Below are 8,440 nucleotides of genomic sequence, written 5' to 3'. Positions count from 1 at the left end.
TCCTTCTACCCTATTAACGATTCCTCTACTTAAAAGAATTGTTTTCTGGGGTGCCCTACTATTTTCCCATTACTGGGTTTTTTTCGGCGATTTCATTAAAAAATTCCATCGCCGCATCAACAGTTTGGTTTTCAAATCCACCAGTGCATAGAGACTCAACCATGGTCGTTGTGGAATAATCTAAACCCTCATAAAGGATCTGAACTAGCCTAACCTTTTCTGAACCATGATGAGGACACTGGGATAATAAATCATTGAACCTTTCCAAATACCTATATAAAGATTCTCCCTCTTGTTGTGAAAATGTGCATACTTGCGTCCTAATAGACGATATTTTGTGCCTAGGGAAAAACTTATTGAAAAAGGTAGATGTAAGTTGTTCATATGTCTCAATTGACTCGGAGTCCAAACTATACAGCCACGACTTGGCCTTATCTTTCAGGGAAAATGGGAATAACCTAAGTTTCAAAGCATCATCATCTAAGCCTCTAATTCTTAGAGTACTACAAATTTCCTCAAAATCCCTAACATGGAAATAAGGGTTTTCATTTTCTTTCCCTAAAAAGATTGGGAGCATCTGTAAGGTATCAGGTTTCAGTTCATAGGGTGCCTCCGTTTCAGCTAACTTAATACACGAAGGACGGGTAGTCCTAGTTGGATTCAACAAAGCTTTCAAAGTTGTCATTTCTGGTGCTATCGTAGCAACAGGGATTCTCTCCTCAGTCAAAGAACGTTCAAAAACAGACTCTTCAAAAGCCGGACTTTCTAGATTAAGGTAATCGAGACGCTTCGAACTACTAGGTTTCTCTTTAACAAATCTACCTAGTGCGTCTCTTTTACGTTCAGACATACAATAGAATTTTCTAAATTGGAAGGGTAAGCAAACGCAGATCAAGGCCGACTCAACCAAATCAAACCTATTGATTTCTAGCAAACAAAAAGCATGATGGCTCCACTTAGATAATTTCTAGACCAGCTTCTAATCCTTCGAACGGGAACTCGTTACAATTTAAGCAAACCCCTCTGGAATCAATCCGAGTTAACGTAAGTTGAATAGAGGCGAGGGAAGCTCGGTGGAGATTTGATACCCAAGGCCTCACCAGTATTACAAGGCGGCGAAGCCACGCATTCAACTTACAGAAACCGTCAAGAACTTCGAAGTATGCTTAAAAGAGTAACCAATATTTTTCGAATGACTTTCCTGTTAATCTCGTTACCCTATCGGTCTCGTTCTAGTCAAAATTTAGGCTTAGGTTCGCGTAGGTTACGTGTTCCTAAAGCGGGAAAGAAGAGAACGATGATGAAATCCGAACCCTTATCTTGTATGGACAGGCCTTGCCCTTTACTAGAAAAATAAATGTCTGTATTCAGTCCTCAACATATATGCATACGAAGGAGTCCAGTAACTCGCTGACAGGGGATTCGCGAGTGTTTAGAATCTTACCTACCGTTCCATACGGGGGATGAATCGGTTGTAGTCGACTCGAGCCACTGACTCCGATGTCTAGTGTACGAACCCAAGGTGCATAGACAATATCGTAATTGTCCTCCTTCTCTGCAAACAATTTATATTTAAAGTACCCTTCCGTAGGGTAATAAAAAAAATAATGTCCCAAAGTCCAAAAGTCCAAATAAAATAAAGAAAAATTATAAAAATAATAAACCCTAATACAGTTTTTTTTTTTAAATAAAATAAACAAACCCTAAACTAAAATTGTCTAAAATAAAATTGTCTTCTTTTCTGTTCTTTTTGCTTTAATCTTTAGCTCCAAGCCTTTATGAAATCACCAAACTCCTTGGCTCAATTTTCTTTATGATCCAGAACCTGTAGACACAAGATAAATACCCAAAAACATAAAAAAGGATAAAAAAAATAAAATAAAATAAATCTAAAATCCTAAAAACAAGTCCGCGTCGGCGGCGCCAAAAATTGATGTGATTTGTAGATAGTGGTAAAAGTAGTTCGATTCTCAGACTTGTGAAGGATATTAATTAGACTTAAATTCTAATATTAAAATAGAAAACTCACTAAAAATTATAGCAAACTCAATCAAAGATGATATCAATACTAAAAGAAACATTGAGGCTAAGATTCCACTATTTTCCAAGTTCAAAATGATTAAACCAATACTTATATTTATGCAATTTTCTTGTTTAATTTGATTCTAAAATATTGCAACAAGTAGATTCTCAAAAGTAATAATTGTAAATACCAAGTATGAAGCATCAAAAGTCTTAAAACTAAGCATACTCCATCAAAATAGATCACAATCACTCAAATAAAAATCATATTCAATAATAGTTCAAGGCAAATAATCATATAATTATTGCAAATAAAAAGATAAAATAGAATATACCATTTTTTGTTGGAAAAATAGCTTCCTCTATCGCCTCAACAATGGGGTTTAGCTCCTCATATTAATCATGATCTCAAAATATGTGTTTGTTGCTCAAAAGATGATTAAAAGAGTGAAAAGTAATAACACAGACTGTTTGCAACAGTGTATTGGTGTTGCAAAACAGCTGTTACAATGGAACTGTTATAGAAAAACTGTTGCTTTGTCGCTGATTTTAAGACCCTAGAATATGACTGCCCTGCACAGCTTAATGTTCTTCAGCTGTCAAACAACGATACTGTTCTGCGACTGTTTCCCGTGCGTCAATGTTCTTCGCGTTCTTCCTCTTCAGCAGCAGCAGCAGCAGAAACAGAGTTTGGTAAAGCTCTGACTTCTTCTTCTCTGTCTCTCCTTAGGTTCCCAAACTCTCGACACCTCTTCTATATGACCCAAGACATCTATTTATATCAAAAATACCGATTAAATCTCTTCCAAATCTTCCAAAATCTCTTTCCTTCTCTTAACGGCCAAGTTGCGGCAATTTCTTGTTTTAGAATTTCTACGCGTTTCTGAGCTTTCCTTTTTATTTTAAACTCTTCCTTAGATAGATACAAATCTTTGGGAAGGTTTACAGCGCTTTAATCTCTCTAAAATTCCCTAAAACAGGTCACACACGTGACTTTCCATATTTTCTGTTGTGAGAAAAATCCGTTGATTGAGCCCAGTCTAATCGATTTAAACACACATATCAGATTCCTAGACCCATAATGAGTCTATCCTATGAAAATCAAAGGTTTAATCGACCTCAAACTCCTCCAAATCACGATTGCCAAAATTGTTCTTCACTGCACCTATTTTCCCGCCAAAACCTGGTTTTTGAAATGTTGAAGATGGTTGCCCCTTATCCAGAGTAGGGCTGCGATTAGTAACTGCCTGGAAATGGAATTCCCCTTAGTAATTAGGCTACCCCTTATCCAAAGTGAGAGTCCGAATAGCAAATGTCCTCCGGGTGCTTTCCGACAACTTTTCGAGCCAATTTTTTCCAAAAATGTTTATTGGCCAAAAATACCTACAAATAAATAAAACAAAATAATAAGTACGAAAATGAGCCCTAACAATATATAGAATCGAGACAAATCGGACAAAAAAATGTGTCTATCATCTGCCGACACAATGAAGCTTCATTGATGGAAAGGCAAGACAAGCCAAAGTTGCAAGATGCAACATGCGACATGCGAGTTGGCATACTTAGCCTAACGTATGCAATGGCAAGATAAGTTGAAAGCTAATAAGCAAAACTTAAGACTAGGGTCCTAGTTGATGCAAAAATGATATATTTGTTTGGGTATTGCAATATGGCACGATGCCATATGGGCGGTGATAGTGCAAGCAATACAGCGAGTTAGAAATCATTTTATCAGCAAGCATGAGTTGGGTAGAACTCATGGCCTAGAGAAAGATGCACACTCTTTTTAGGCAACATGCAATGTAATACAAAGAAATAGTCGGAGACCTATTGGCTTTGAAGGCTACGCATATGGACAGCTAAAAGGTTAGCTAAGTTAGGTCCAAAACATAGTTAGACACAGTTGCGGAGATGGGTTGTGCAATTCAATAGTTTTGCTTTAGTGGGTTAAGCAAAGTAAACTTTCAAGTACAGTTCGGATATGCAACATGGCATAAGTATAAAGAGTATATACATGGTAGCCAAATCCAGAGAAATGAGTTCTTGGATGTTGTTGGCACAAACAAAACTTGGCAAGGCATGAAATGGAAGATTTGGGTTTTTTGTGCGTGAAAAACCCCTATGCACTTTGTGACATACTTAACGAAGAGGCATGTAAGACAACAGTCCAAAAGAGGGTCGCCAGCAAAATTGATTGAAAATGAGGCCAAGTCGTTTATAAGTCCTTGTCATGTTGAGTATTATGCGAAAGGCAAAGTCGGGAGGCCAAAGACAATGGCCATGATCGTGGTGATCAGTAGAAGAAGAATCATTCTGTGCATACACTTAGGCGTAAATGATTCAAGGCGAAATTCAGGCCAAAAGGGTATCGACAAAAGAAGAATTTCAGGTTTGCATTTGGGTATTGATGCATGATTTGAGTAGCAGCATAAGCATAGTGCACGACGCTGAGAAGTGGCTCAAGTATATGAGATCAATGGAAAAGTAGGAAAGATAAGTGATGCTGGTGTAATCGGAGATGGAAAATTGACTTAAAGTTAGTAAAGGAGAGTACTTCCGAGTTTCAGAAAAGGTTCTGAAAGCACGTGAAGCAAAGTTAAGACAAGTATGGTGTTCATACTGGGTCGCGTTCAACGAGGACGTTGAACGGATTAGGTGGGGGAGGTTTATGACCGGTCTTGGAAGTGAGCACAACGATTGTGCATTACAGAATTGCATGCCAAGTCAGTAACCCGCCGTAATGGTGCAATGCAAAGCCATAATAGTGCAATGCAAAGCCATAATAGCGGTATAATGTGTACACTGTTAAGCACTAATATAGTGGCACCCTGCAGGGCTAATGAGGTGCAAGAATAACACTACATTGTAAAGACATTTGGCTAAGTAATGAAGCTGGTTGTCCAACACAATGAAGCTTCATTGAGGGAAAGGGAAGACAAGCAAAAGTTTCAAGATGCAACATGCGACATGCGAGTTGGCATGTTGGAAAGTGGCATGTTGGCATGTCCATGGAATTGAGTTATCTCAAACTCAAGGACGATGCAAGAAAGTTGAATAGACTAAGGATTAGTCTATGCATGAGTTCCAGGCAGGGACAAATCTTAGACAAGTGCAAGTTGGTAATGCAAGAGTGGCATTACATTTTCATGCAAGTTGGCAGAGTGAAGCATATGACGCCAAGAGTAACTAGATTGAGTTTAAGGGGTTGGCATTGATGATGAAAGAATAAGAATAGTACGTGCATGATCTTAGAGCAAGAATTTGGCAGTGCCAAGTTGGCTGGCATCAGATTAAGGTCAAAGTCCGGTGTTGCGCAAACTGTAGTGCAACACACCTTAAGTGACGATTATGAGTTGGTTGAGAGCTTCACAAGCATGCCAAACACGCGAGACAAAGAGAGAACGATTATAAAGGGATTTTATGATCATGGGATAAGGTTGCCAACTGTAAAAATACAGGTGTTAGGTGATTGGCGCGAGTTAGAAGAGAACTGACCAGTTAGCATAGTTAGTGGCGGTTATGCAACTGCTCCATGGGACAAACGGCTGTCCTTGGCGTGTACAACAGTGGTGCACGGTTTTGGCCAAGAAAAGTTGTTGTATAAATAGTCCTACGGCATGAAAATTCGGCAGGCTAGCACAGGATAGTGTGAGACACAAATTAAGAGAGTTTTTGTAAGGTTAAGGCTAGGTTCAAGGTGAACAAGTCCGTGCAAGTCCCTAAGTGGGAAAGTTTTGTATTTCTTCCCTTTGATGCAATAAAATGAGATGATTGTGTCATGTTTTAAGTGTTATTGGTAGACTGATTATTGTTAGACTTATGGGGGAATTTGATGAGCTTAAATGAAGAGAAAGAAGGCTAAAGACTTCCGCTGATAAACTGAAGAGTTGGATGTTTGCATGGGCGCAAAATTATAAGGCTGAAGTGCAGGTGGGTGAATCTTTATTCACAGAACCACTATACCGCCGGGTTATACCTTCGCGAAAAATATCTGGGGTGTTTGAAGGTGTGACACCTAGTCTGTATAGGCCGTACGGTCGAAATGCATCCAAGAGTTGGATACTTGGTCTGCAGCATGGCATAGTAATGCCCATGCTTAATACGCTCATTGGTAAGGCTACGCATCTATAAATGAGGCATAAGCATCATTTATACTCTTCTGGCTAAGCTATGAAGCTTACTTGGTACATGGCCCGCATATGTACCTTTAACCAACTACCCCTCCCTATATATGTTTAAAATACATTTTTACAACTTTGATTGGGGGAGCAAAAATCATTCATCAATTCCCCAGGCTGCGATGGATGCACCTTACTACCCTGGCAACTGCGATGTACGACCATGATGGTTGTACATTCAATTCTGGCTCACAGGTCAGTTCTAATGTCCGGCCATGATGACTGATCATTTCCTGACCCAGGTCTCGTGAAGGGTCGTGATGGCTGTACTTATGTCTTTTTCCTATAGGCCACTCCAATGTCCAGCCGTGACGGTTGTACATCTCTAAATCTATCTTACTTGGTATATGGTATGTATATGCACCTTCAACCAAGTACCCCTCCCTATATATGTCTTAATTGAATTTCTACAAGTATGGAAAGGGGAGCATATTGACATGCTTGCTTCACTATTCATGGACATTGCCATGAATTTCTGAATGACCGGACAAGATGGCTGCTCAGTGCCACTGCCAACCCGATGTACAGCCATGTTGATTATCCACTGCCAACCCGATGTCCATCCATGTTGGTTGTACATTTTCAACGCATTGGCCAAGGGACAATGTTCCTTTTCCTTCGCAACTGAACTTTTGGATGAAGCTTTATCTCAGGCCATGGCGCATCTTTTAGCATGCGCCATGCTAAAAACACGGAGTTTTACACTATTCACCCCTTTAAAGATTTTTTCCTCGAAATTCAGAATAAAACTATTGTGGACAATCTCTTCGGTTTGGATTTCCTGAGCAAAAGTCCCATACCAGATGCTCAGAAATCACGGGTTTCTTCAAGTTATCTTGAAAAACAATTTAGACCTTCTGAGCAACCGTCCCATACCTCCAGCCCAGGAATCCAAAAGTGCCCACAACAATACCAAGAATCGCAATTGGTGAGTGCCAAGAGGATATCTCGACCAGGTATCCTAGATGGCATCCCGTACTACCACCTAGGAATCCCTAAGGTTCACAAGTTGAAAGTTGTCATCGAAATGACAAGATTTTAGCACAGTACTGTGTGGAACAGTTTCCAGTTGCCCACCATCCCTGACGGTCATCCAGGTTGCCACTCGTAAGTGGGATGCTAGCCGGGCCTGACAACGCAAACCGTTGGCCAGTTTCCAACATGTGGGGATGATCAGTCACATTGTCTATCCACCATCCCAGACGGTCTTCCGGATATCCACTCGTAAATGGGGTTCCACTTAGGCCAGGAAAACTCACAGTACTTAAACAAGCTCAACTCGATTCACAAAGTAACTGGCATGGCAGTTACAAACTCCTTTCCGCATAAAAGTTGGCCTACTCTCCAACTTTAGGTTTCCATTAAGGAAAAATACTCGTGGACAAGTCCACTTCGCACAGTCCCTAGCGTTTTCTCGGAACTTGCTCTGATACCAACTGTGACGGACCGGAAAATTACGCCATTGGCGCGTTGCCCCGCAGGCCGTAACTTTCCCGATGCGCCATGATGAAGCTACGATCCGAGACTTAAATCTAGGCAAATGCACGTCCATTTTCCCTTGCAAGCATGCTCGTGGAGCATGATGCAGATAACTTAGATTCCACGTCGTTCCAACTTACCATAGACCAAGGGTATAAAGCCTTGAAGGTTGTGGCCAGTGCACCTTATATGCATTGCCTCAATGTAGGTAATTCATCACTGAATTTCTTCCTATCTAGCTGAGAAACTGTTGCATTTCCTTCGGCTTATGCAGGCTCCGCTAACTTGCAGGCCAACGTAGCTCACTTGTGAGGCCATTCCCAATGCGCCATTGGTACATACCTAAATCGAATGGCTTGATAGGAAGTATGAGCATCCATGAAATGGAATGCAACTAGCCTCATCAAGTTTGGCCACAATTATCTCTTGCACCTCCATACCGAGAAAGATGATATGAGAGGCAAGAATGTCGCAATCATCCCCCAATCACATGATATGAGCGACAACGTGCTGGATCGGCAATGCTGCAACTCATTGCGGCTTCCTACGTACCCTTCCCTACTCCAAAGGGATCAAGCACAGACCGTAGTTCATCATCGAAGGTACAGAATATTAAGCCAACTCGTTTGCGAGGCCGTGGCCAAGCAATAATGGTAATGGCCTAGTCTGTATAGGTCATCCGGTCAAAATGCATCCAAGAGTTGAATACTTGGTCAGCGGCATGGCATAGTGATTCCCATGCTTAATACGCTCATTGGTAA

At 40.7% G+C, this 8,440-nt stretch overlaps 1 pseudogene; it reads left to right on the top strand.

Annotated features, from left to right (window-relative positions):
* Nucleotides 1–221: 221 nt before the first annotated feature.
* On the top strand, nucleotides 222–321 carry LOC113335084 (annotated as a pseudogene).
* The last annotated feature ends 8,119 nt before the right edge of the window (nucleotides 322–8,440 follow it).

This window comes from Papaver somniferum, unplaced genomic scaffold (genome assembly GCF_003573695.1).
Source record: "Papaver somniferum cultivar HN1 unplaced genomic scaffold, ASM357369v1 unplaced-scaffold_137, whole genome shotgun sequence".
In the NCBI taxonomy this organism is placed as follows: domain Eukaryota; kingdom Viridiplantae; phylum Streptophyta; class Magnoliopsida; order Ranunculales; family Papaveraceae; genus Papaver; species Papaver somniferum.
The sequence above is the reverse complement of the archived record's forward strand: the minus strand, read 5'-3'. Positions and strand labels throughout refer to the sequence as shown.